This window comes from Gorilla gorilla, chromosome 5 (assembly GCF_029281585.2).
Source record: "Gorilla gorilla gorilla isolate KB3781 chromosome 5, NHGRI_mGorGor1-v2.1_pri, whole genome shotgun sequence".
NCBI lineage: Eukaryota > Metazoa > Chordata > Mammalia > Primates > Hominidae > Gorilla > Gorilla gorilla.
The window spans coordinates 23585804-23598128 of NC_073229.2; the positions used below are offsets into that span (position 1 = coordinate 23585804).

The 12325-nt window shown below is 42.4% G+C and overlaps 1 pseudogene; it reads left to right on the top strand.

Moving 5' to 3' along the window:
• The first annotated feature begins 2474 nt into the window (after nt 1–2474).
• LOC101144694 (pyruvate kinase PKM-like) lies at nt 2475–4198 on the top strand (annotated as a pseudogene).
• The last annotated feature ends 8127 nt before the right edge of the window (nt 4199–12325 follow it).

Sequence of the window (12325 nt, forward strand, 5' to 3'; positions counted from 1 at the left end):
CCTTTCACAAAAACGTACCAGGGCTCCTTAGAAAAGTAGCCATTTCCAGGTTTGGGGCAGGAAATGCATAAATTGAGGCAGAAAGAAAAGAAGCAGTCAAAGATTAGATTCCTGGGGTCATGTTGAAAGGACACACGCATCAACTTGAAATGATACTCACTGGCTAGAGATGGATAATTTGGATAAAAAAGAATAATGGCTGAAATGGATTGAAAATGTCAAGCATATAAAAATCCAAGAGTTTATAATAATACACCATACCACCCTCTCACAAAAACCGCAACACTCAACTCAGTGGTTAACTACCTTTGGGAGTTGCTTGGGCACCAAGTCATTATTCTGAAGACTGATGAATAAAGGAAAGGAATAAAACATCTATCCTGTTTCTTCTGTATTCATTTTTTTTTTCAGAGAAACCAAGTAGCTGATGAAGAAAAGTTTTCATTTATAGAAAAATCACAATTGGCCAGGCGCAGTGGCTCATGCCTGTAATCCCAGCACTTTGGGAGGCCAAGGTGGGCAGATCACCTCTAAGGTCAGGAGTTCGAGACTAGCCTGACCCAATATGGAGAAACACTGTCTCTACTAAAAATACAAAATTAGCCAGGTGTGGTGGTGCATGCCTGTAATCCCAGCTACTCAGGAGGCTGAGGCAGGAGAATCACTTGAACCCGGGAGGTGGAGGTTGTGGTGAGCCCAGATAGTGCCATTGCACTCCAGCCTGGGCAACAAGAGCAAAACTCCGTCTCAAAAAGAAAAAAAAAAAACAATCACAATCGATAATGGAGGAGGAATGTTAGAATTAGAAAATCACCAATTTGCAACTCATTGAAATAATGGTATCAGGAATGATCATCAATGGCTATTAAAACCATGAAGTGAAGGTTGAGCGAGGCCTTGCTAACAGATGGGTATCCATGAACCCACTGGTCAACCTTAGCCTACTGGAAATGGAACAGTGGAACTGGCAGACATGATGTATCCCAGATGTCACAAAATACACAATACTAGCACCATCTAGATGGAATCTGAAGCTAATCAAGCCACCAGATCTTAGTATAACCCACAGGAAACAGAGGGTAGAGAAATGTGTTAAATGGTAGTGAGTCCTCTCCCCCCATGGCGTAGAGGAATGAGGTAGGTAGGCTGAAGGCACATACCTCAGCCCCATTCTGTGACAATCCTACGCAGGTCCTGGGACCTTTACAAGACAAGCCAGTAAAGAACCAGCTAAACTTTAATCATTGTTCACTATAATTCAATGTGAGAAAGATGATCAAGTTAGCGTGTAAGGCAGGTAGGACCTATCAGAGGATGAGACATCTAAGTTAGTTCTCTTGTTTGAGGACCCTGAATAATATTTTTAAAATAATAAAGAGCAACATACTGTCATCTATTTCAAATGTTTAGGTTTGACACCTTTCACACACACTCACACAATGACCATCTCTTGATGCCATTTGGAAATCATGTCCTTCATGAATTACATCACCCCACAACCTTGGCCCATGTTCCATTATGGACTGCTGGGCACACTGCAGATTTCCCAGCTGGAGAAATAATAAAGCCAGTTCCTCCCTCCTATTCTGTTTCTTTTCTATCCCACCCCAGAGTATAGCTATAGAGATAAGGAAGGCACACAGAAGTAATGATTCTCTTGCAGCAGTAATTGCCCCGACATTTGCTCACCTATCTGTACCCACTTTCTCCGCCTTCCCACCCAGGACTTCAGATTTCCTATCGATGCTCTTATCAAAACCATCCTACCACTTCATGCTAAACGACACCTCCTCTAACAAACCCAGAAACATTCTTCCAGAAATCCTTTTGCTACGTCATTAATTTTTCTTCTCTTTGGGATCATTGACATTAGCATAAAACGTGTTATTATCTCTCTCATTAAAAATACCTTTCCAAATACCTGTAGAGTACTATGTTCACTATTTAGGTGATGGGTTCACTAGAATTCCAAACCCCAGCATTATGCAATATATCTGTGTAACAAACTTGCACATGGAACCCCTGAATCTTTAATAAAATAAAATAAGATAAAAAATAAAGTAAAAATGATAAAATAGATTCCAACTGCATAAGGATTTAGAGAAGAAGAACAAGATGATTTTCAAACACAAGCATTTGTGGAGATTGAAATTTTTAAAAATAATTGTGTACCATGTTACCATGTGCAGAATAAAACTTTCAAAATTAGTAGCTAACAATAAAGAAGGCTAATTTATGTTTTTAAAAATATGTTTTCCTTAAAAAAGAATAAAACTTTCAAAGTTAGTAACTAACAATAAAGAAAGCTAATTTATGTTTTAAAAATATATTTTCCTTAAGAAAAACTAGAGCAGAGATAAATGAACTAGAAAATAGAAAAATAATATGAAAAATCAAAAAATCAAAAAAAGTTGGTTATTTGAAAAGATCAACATAATTGACAAACCTTTAGCTACATGAGTTAAGGGAAAAAAAACACTCAAATTTCTATAATTAGAAATGAAAGTGGGCACGGCTGCTGTGCATCCCGGGGCTCCTGACCTCTCTGCGTTTGCAGCGTAGCCCAAGTCGGTCAGCACTGGAGGACCTCAGAAGCCATGTTGAAGCCCCATAGTGAAGCCAGGGCTGCCTTCATTCAGACCCAGCAGCTGCACGCAGCCATGGCTGACACATTCTTGGAGCACATGTGCTGCCTGGACACTGACTCGCCACCCATCACAGCCTGGAGCACTGGCATCATCTGTACTATGGGCCCAGCTTCTCCATTGTTAGAGATGCTGAAGAAAACGATTAAGTCTGGAATGAATGTGGCTCATCGGAACTCTCATGGAGCCCATGAGTACCATACAGAGACCATCAAGAACGTGTGCACAGCCACGGAAAGCTTTGCTTCTGACTCCATCCTCTACCAGCCCATTGCTGTGGCTCCAGACACTAAAGGACCTGAGATCCCAGCTGGGCCCGTCAAGGGCAGCGGCACTGCAGAGGTGGAGCTGAAGAAGGGAGCCATTCTCAAGTTCACGCTGGATAATACCTACATGGAAAAGTGTAAGAGAACATCCTGTGGCTGGACTACAAGAACATCTGCAAGGTGGTGGAAGTGGGCTGCAAGATCTACGTGGATGATGGGCTAATTTCTCTCCAAGTGAAGCAGAAGGATGCTCACTTTCTGGTGACAGAGGTGGAAAATGGTGGCTCCTTGGGCAGCAAGAAGGGTGTGAACCTTCCTGGGGCTGCCGTGGACCTGCCTGCCATGTTGGAGAAGGACATCCAGGACCTGAAGTTTGGGGGCGAGCAAGATGTCGATATGATGTTTTCATCATTCATCTGCAAGACATCTGATATCCCTGAAGTTAGGAAGGTCTTGGGAGAGAAAGGAAAGAACAGCAAGATAACCAGCAAAATTGAGAATCATGATGGGGGTTGGAGGTTTGATGAAATCCTGGAGGCCAGCGATGGGATTATGGTAGCTCATGGTGATCCACCACAAGCCGTCGAGATGAGATTCCTGCAGGGAAGGTCTTCCTTGCTCAGAGGATGATGATTGGGTGGTGCAACCAAGCTGGGAAGCCTGTCATCTTGCCACTCAGATGCTGGAGGATGTGATCAAGAAGCTCCACCCCACTTGGGCTGAGGGCAGTGGTGTGGCCAATGCAGTTCTGGTGGAAGCTGACAGCATCATGCTGTCTGGAGAAACAGCCAAAGGGAACTATCCTCTGGAGGCTGTGCACATGCAGCACCTGATTGCCTGTGAGGCAGAGGCCACCATCTATCACTTGCAATTATTTGAGGAGTTCTGCCACCTGGCACCCATTACCAGTGACCCCGCAGAAGCTACTGCCGTGGGCACTGTGGAGGCCTCCTTCAAGTGCTGCAGTGGGGCCATAATTGTCCTCACCAAGTCTGCAGGTGTGCCCACCAGGTGGCCAGATACTGCCCACGTGCCCCCATGATTGTTGTGACATGGAATCCCCAGGCAGCTCGCCAGGCCCACCTGTACCATAGTATCTTCCCTGTGCTGTGTAAGGACCCCATCCAGGAGCCCTAGGCTGAGGATGTGGACCTCCGAGTGAACTTGGCCATGAATGTTGGTAAGGCCTGAGGCTTCTTCAAGAAGGATGATGTGGTCATTGTGCTGACCTGGTGACACCCTGGCTCTGGCTTCTCCAACACCATGTGTGTTATTCCTGTGCTGTGATGGACTCCAGAGCTCTTCCTCCAGCCCCTGTCCCACCCCCTTCCCCCAATGCATCCATTAGGCCAGCAATGCTTATAGAGCTCACTCTGGGCTGTAGTGTGCCACTGGTGGGCTGGAACACCAGGGAAGAAGATTTATGCCTCGCTGAAACATGGCTGTTTTTAGAGCCTGCTGTGGTGGGACAGCCCAGAGCCTGGCTGCCCATCATGTGGCCCCACCCGAGCAAGGGAAGAAGGAGGAATGCAGAACAGAGGCCCCCAGAGTGTATGGCAAGAGGGTGACAGTTTCCTTTCCTCTGTGTACTCTGTTTAGTTGCTTTAGAAAATGGAAGCCCAGAGGACTCCCAACCCTGTCCTGGGGTCAGGAAACAGCCAGTGAGAGTTAGGGACCTTAGGGCATGGGGCAGTAGTTCCAGTTTAAGCAGACCCTGGCCCTGGCCCTTACTTGCTTCCCAATCCCCTGGGCCTTCCTCACTGGCGCCTGTCCCCGATCTCCACTCAGCTGTCCTGCAGCAAACACTTCACCCTCCACCTTCCATTTTCCCCCACTACTGCAGCCGCCTCTGGGCCTGTGGCTATAGAGCCTATCTCTATGTCAATAAACAACAGCTGAAGATAAAGAAAGAAAGTGGGGACATTGACTACATACTTACTGAAATAAAAAAGATTGTAAGAGACTGTAAGAGAGTACTAGAAACAATTGTACCCCAACAAGTTGGATACACTAGATGAAATGGACAAATTCTTAGAAACACGAAACCTACCAAGACTAAACCATGAAGACATGGAAAATCTGAATAGACCTATGACTAGTAAGGAGATTGAATCAATAATCAGAAATCTCCAGACAGCCAGGAGTGGTGGTGCACACCTGTAGTCCCAGCTGGTTGGGAGGCTGAGGCAGGAGGATCACTTGAGCCTAGGAGTCTGAGGTCAGCCTTGGCAACATAGTGAGACTGTGTCTCCAAAAAAAAAAAAAAAAAAAAAAAAAAAAAACTCCAGACAAAGAAAAGTCCCAGAGCTGATGGTGTCATAAGTGAATTCATCTAATGTTCAGAACAGAGACTTAGGAGGGAGTCTGGACCCTCCCCACCCCCATGCTCCACTCTATCCTACAGCCACAGACCACCATTTCTCTCCCGATCCACTCTAGCTTTCCTTACTCCTCCCTTGCCTATTTTATGCAGCCACAAAGATTTTTTAAAAATTCAAAAATCTGACTCTCTTTTCTATATTTTAAACTCTTCAATGTTTTCCTTTTTCTTTTTGGATAATGATGGAAATCTTTTGTGGAGTCCTAATTAGGGAAAAGGAGTCAGGATGGCAAGACTGAGGGAAAGAAAAAAGAAAAAGCAGATTGAGCTGGGCACCATGGCTCACGCCTGTAATGCCAGCACTTTGGGAGGCTGAGGCAGGTGGATCACCTGAGGTCAGGAGTTTAAAACCAGCCTGGCCAACATGGTGAAACCCCGTCTCTACTAAAAATACAAAAAAAAAAAAAAAAAGGAAAAAAAATTAGCTGGGCGTGTTGGTGTGCGCCTGTAATCCCAGGTACTTGGGAGGCTGAAGCAGAAAAATCGCTTGAACCCAGGAGGCGGAGGCAGCAGTGAGCTGAGATTGCGCCATTGTACTCCAGCCTGGGCAACAAGCATGAAACTCCGTTTCAAACAAAAAAAAAAAAAAAAGAAAAGAAAAAGAAAAAGCAGATAAGTTGTGTCTGACTTTCTTCATGGTCCAGGACACGTAGCCCTCCTGTGCAAATAACTCACTATCTTCCTGCACCCAGTTATCATCAGACCCTTGGCTGGCTGATAGAAAAATGCAAGTGAGCTCACTGCCACCTTGGCGTTATCAGTACTGCAAAAAGCCCTCTTCAGCACACAGCATAAGCACTGTTCTCTAAAATCCCCAGCAAGCCTTTGTCTCTTTGCAGTCAGCTCCTCTCTTACTAACTGGTCATTGTTCCCTTACAGCATATGTTTATACTTTCTCTAAGAAACCTGCCTTTCTTTACCTAACAACTGTCTTGGTAAATTCTTCTCACCTCCATACCACTGGTCTCAGATAGTGACATCTTTGACATGGTCCTCTATTTTCAGGACCTTTGCATGAGCTGCCGTCTCCTAGCTGGCTCCCCATCATCCTTCACAGTGTAGCTTAGGGCTATTTCCCTTAGGGAGCTTTTCTGAACTTCCAGAGCAGTTCTAGGCCCCCTGCTATATACTCTCCTGAAGCACTTTTATTTCAGTGTATTGATATACCTTGGTGCTATTATTTAAAGTCCGACTGACCTCTTAGATTCTAAGCCCCGTGCATGCTTTTCTAATCACTGAATTTCTAGCACTAACATAGCACATGACATAGTGGAGACTCAATAAACATCTAATGAATAAAAGAGGGAAAAAGGAAATAAGGAAGGCAGGTGGGAAGAAAAAAGCTGATAGTCTCAGCCAAACTCAGTGACTATGGTAAATCCTGTGGGACATGGAAATATTCTGTTTCACCAAATCTTCTTTATGTACTTAAGTACTGTCCTGAATCTGCATTGATCAGTGTCTGCTGTATGTGATCTGCACACACAGCATGGGTATAATTTTCAGTCACAGCTTTTTTTTTGTTTAAAAAAAAATTGAAAGGTTAAATTTAGAAGTTAGGCCTATCCACACAATGTCTAACAAACTTACTAATCAAAATATTTACAAATACAGCTTCCAACTGCTGAAATTAGATAATTTAATATTTCCTAGTTTAGGCAGAACACTCAAGAACACAGGAAAAGATTGAAAGTCTAAAAAAATGGACTGAAGCTTTTTGGAATTTATATTGTTCATTTCATCCAACAAAAGTCGTGAAACAGTTACACATTGAGTAGTACTCAGGGAATGTCATGACATCCAAGCTTCAGATCCAATGGGACTCTATTTTCAGAAGAGCTTCCATTTTAAAATTTAGTCTTCCCACAAAAGAGGAGTGGAATATAGCCTCTGTGTGGGCAGAAGGCATGCTGCAGACACGTCTGGAGGAGGAACATTCAGACGCAAGATTGCTGCAAGGGCCCACAAGCAGAGAGGTGCCCTCATCTGTGATCACCACCCTCACCCTCCACTTCTGCCTTTGAATCTTGACTCAGACGAAGCTGCAACAGCATCCGCTGGTTCACGATTACATTTCTTGTTTTAAATGATGTTTTTACTTTAAAACATCTCTACTTAGGGGCCGGGTGCGGTGGCTCATGCCTGTAATCCCAGCGCTTTGGGAGGCCGAGGCCCCCGGATCACGAGGTCAGGAGATCAAGACTATCGTGGCTAACATGGTGAAATCCCGTCTCTACTAAAAATACAAAAAAGTAGGCGGGCGTGGTGGTGCGCACCTGTAGTTCCTGCTACTTGGTAGGTTGAGGCAGGAGAATGGCTTGAACCCAGGAGGCAGAGGTTGCAGTGAGCCGAGATCACACCACTGCACTCCAGCCTGGGCAACAGAGCAAGACTCCGTCTCAAAACGACAACAACAACAACAACAACAACAACAAACTCTACTCATATGTAGAAATCCAAGTTTCAAATATTTCATTTAATCTGAGCCTACTTGGTAGAGAACACTGGATCAAAGTTGTATTCCTTTTCTATTGCTGCCATAACAAATTACTATCAACTTAGTGGCTTCAGCAACACCAGTGTATCCTCTCACAGTTCTGTAAGTCAGAAGACCAACATGGGTTTCTTTGACTAAAACCAACGTGTCAGTAGGCTATGTTTCTTTCTGGAGGGTCTGGGGGAAAATCCATTTCCTGCTAATTTGGGTTGTTGACAGAATTCACTTCCTTGCTGGTTGTCAGTGGAGGGCCATTCCCAGCTTCTGAAGGCCCCTGCATTCCTTGGCTTATGGCCTCTCCCTCCATCTTCAAAGCCCGCAATGGTGGGTTGAGTCCCTCTCATACTGTGAATCTCTCTTCCTTTTTTTCCCCTCTCATCTTTTCACTTGCAACTGGGAAAGGTTCTCCACTTTTAAGGACTTGTATGATTATAGAGTCCACCTGGATAATTCAGATACACTCTCTATCTCAAAATATTTAACCTTAATCACAACTGCAAAGTCCTTTTACCATGGAAGGTATCATATTCTGGGGGATAGAAAGTAAACATATTTGGCTGGGCGTGGTGGCTTACGCCTGTAATCCCAGCACGTTGGGAGGCTGAGGCGGGCAGATCATGAGGTCAGGAGTTGGTCAGCCTGACCAACGTGGTGAAATGCTGTCTCTGCTAAAAATACAAAAATTGGCCAGGCATGATGGTGTGTGCCTGTAATCCCAGCTACTCAAGAGGCTGAGGCAGGAGAATCACTTGAACCTGGAAGGCAGAGGTTGCAGTGAGCCACGATTGTGACACTGCACTCCAGCCTGGGCAACAGAGCAAGACTCCGTGTCAAAAAACAAAAAAAAAGGAGACACATTTGTGGGTCCATTATTCTGCCTACCTCAAAGATATTCATTAATCGAGGTGGGGGTGGTGGTGCTAGAGATTTTCTTTGGAACTTTGAGTGAGCTCCTCTGTGAATCAAAAAGATATTCTTGTAAAGTCTCTAGCCTTATGCTTGTGATATTTAAGAGCTTCAGTGATTGCCATTTCTTGGAGAATTCCTTTATATTTCAGCACACCCTCAAAGAACATTATTACCCTTCCCCACTGAGTTTTACGCAGAGTCTCAATGTCATTATTTTATTCCTTGCACTCCCTTTTTTTCTTAGAGTCATCAACTATAATGTAAGTTGCTTTTCCTTGTTGTATATCCTTTCTTCTGGATCTTTTGGAGAGGGTTCAGATTATATATTTTTCCTGTTTTTTCAGAGTGGGGGAAAAAAATCTCCAGGAGAGGAGAAAGAGTTTTCTCACTTGCCTTCTATTTCATTTCCCTAGGCTTTCAAATTTATACACACAGTCCATGTATTCTGATTTTTCCACACAGACATTTTCTAACAGAGATGTTTGTGCAATTTCTTTGCATCTTCACTTCATGTTATGAATATAGCCAAATTCAAAAAATATACCCAACCAGAATAAATGTTTGATCTTGTATCACTGGATTCTTGCATATAACTGGCCATTAAGCAACTAAAACAACTGGACTTCAGAACAACTGAATTAACAAATACATTGATAATCTGATCAATTTTTTGGTTGGATAAGATCCAAACGTTTTAAGATCTGGCATTAAAGAAAGAAAAAGAATATATCACGCATTTTTCAATTTAGTTAATTAACAGCTCCTAAATTTAGTGTCCTATTTCTGGTTATGTGTTAAATTTACCCATGGTGTTGTCCTTTACATTTGAGAAAAATTTAATGAAGTCTTTCTATAGGGAAGTGTTAAAAGTATAATGCCAAGTGAAAAAGAGATTATAAAATAACACATACAATGCAATTTATTAATGTACGTTTCACAATATAATTTTTCTATAGTACACAAAATAAAAATATAAAACAGATATACATATATATACACATGAATGATATTAGATCTAGTTGACAAACAGTGCAATCTTTCACCTTCCCTCCAATCCTGAATCTATTAAAATAAAAAGCTATATTTTAGAAAGAATACATTTACAGCATTCTAGGAAAACATGAAATGAAACCACCATTAAAAGACCAGGAAATTCGAGACATTCCTGGAAAGAAGATAGAAATGAATGAGAGGAGACTGATAACAGGCGTGGACAGAAAACTACATGCCAACACATCCGTGAGTGAGAGGCCAATTGGGGAAATTCCAAACTTAGAGAGAAAAAATGGAACAAGAAGAGAAGGAGCCATGGAGCAATGCTTCTAGTGAGTCATAAACAGCTGCATCAGGTCAGAGAGGACAGCCCAGAAACCATCTCTCTCCTGTCTCCTGGTTTATACACACAACACACGTGTTTGATCCCAGGTTAAAAGTGGAGAACTACACTCTGAAGCAAGCAAACTTCCTTCCCTTAAGGCGTCCTGGTGTAGGGGCCTAGAATAGAAAAGCAGAGCTTAAGATAACTCCAGACTGCTACAACAATCAGGGAGAGAAAAATGAAGACACAGCTCTCTCCAAGAAGGAAATACATGAAAGGGCTAAGGGGGGAGGATCATTTGAGGCAGGAAGTTCAAGACCAGCCTAGATGATATAGCAAAACCCTATCTCAAAAATGAAACAAAACAAAACAACAACAGGGTTTCACCACCAACCCACTGAACTATTGCCATGGTTTGCCACATAGTTGACTAATATCCATGTTGCCATGAGAAGTACGGTGCCAATTTTTTGTCTCTTTTCATTGTAGGTAACTGGCTTTCTTCTCTCTGGAGATGTCATTCAGCAGGCTTTTTCAATCTGACAACTGGTGCTTTTCTTCAGCTTGGGAAATTTTATTTTATTTCTTCAATTACTTCCCCTATTTTCTCTGTTCTCTCCTTCTGGAGTTTCCATGAGTGAATCTTTTTCAATTTTCAATGTCTTTCAATTTTCAATGTCTTTCAACTTTCCTATCATATTTTTCTTTTAACTGATTTTTTTTTTTTTTTGTCTTCCTTCTTGGATCCTTGCAAGGGTGAGCTCTTAATTTGTTCACTGTCATGGACTGGATGTTTGTGATCCCCCAAATGTGTATGTTGAAATCCTGACCCCTAAGGTGATGGTCTTAGGAGGTGGGTTCTTTGCAAGGTGATTAGGTCATGAGAGTGGAGCTCTCATGAAAATGATTTGTGCCCTTATAAAAGAGACTGCAAATATCTCTTTCACTTCTTCCCCTTCTGCCATGTGAGGACACAACAAGAACATTGTCTTAGAATTAGGAAAGTGAGCCTTCACCAGAACCTGACTGCTGGCCACCTAGGCTGTGGCATGTTTGTCATAGCAGCCTGTACAGACTGAGACTGACACCTTTGTGAGCAAATGCATCTCAATGCTGCCAGAACCTTCTTAGAAAATGTGTAGAATGTGTCTCAGAATTGTCCACCCAAGGAACAGAATAGGGGAATATTTACTCACCAGCTTTCCATCACTTTCAAATATAGGTAAGCATTTTAGATGTAACTCAGGGTGAAAAATCCATTTATGTGCTTTGCAAGTTGAAATTCCATAGTCAGTTGATATATAAATATTTATTATTATAAAATACTGTATTATTAATTATTCTTGTGGAAACTCTTAATTTTACATACTGAAACAATTATTAAAGAGCTTTCCAATTAACCAAGCTGATGTATCTGGAGAGTGTAAGTATTTTTTAATGGATACTTGCTGCAAATATCCCCCCATCAGCTGTTTGAGATTAAAGGAGACTAAAGAGGCATGACAGCTATGTGCAATGCATGATACTATTTTGGATCCTGGCTCAGGGAAAAAAAGTTCTATGAGAGACATTATTGGGACACTTTGCAAAATTGGTTTCTCTCTTGTGTTGAGTCTCTTAACCTGAGATTGTTGGCTGTTTCTTTGTGGAGACCTGCAAGGTAACTATGATCCCTAATTAGAGACTCACTAATCATGCAAAGGTTTATCACAGAGAAAAAACTAGGGCTAAATTACTGCCCACAGGAGAGGAGTTTAGAACTACAGGATGATAGTAATGCTTGACACTAATAAATCACTCTGGAAAAGAAGTTTATAAAATCTGGCAGCTCTTAAAAATCAACATGCTATTTATAGAAAAGAATAGGAAAGAGAACTGTGCAACAAAGACTTTTTTTTGCCTCCTTTGAGCCATTTGAATCATCACACTCGCCATATTACTAACTTACACTACTTGCAGCATTCATCCTTTGATGGCAGAGGGCCAAAACATTCTTAGAAAGTAGTTAGGAAGGGAGAGGAGTCATCACTTCCTTGGCTTAGGTTCAGAGTTCTGCTGAAAACCACTGTCTCTAGCACTCAATCTGTACTCTTCACCTGACTCCCGGGGAGAAAGTTCTACAGAGAGGAAGCTGGAGTGTAGAACAAGGCCCTTAAACTCACCACGCATTCTGAAATATCCTCTGTAGTAGCATGCATGCTTACTAATTTTTTCACAGTGGACATAGGAATATTAGTACTGTTTGCCCATTCATTTATATATTAATTAACTCATTTATTCATTCACACGCCTTCATTCATGGTTTCAGAG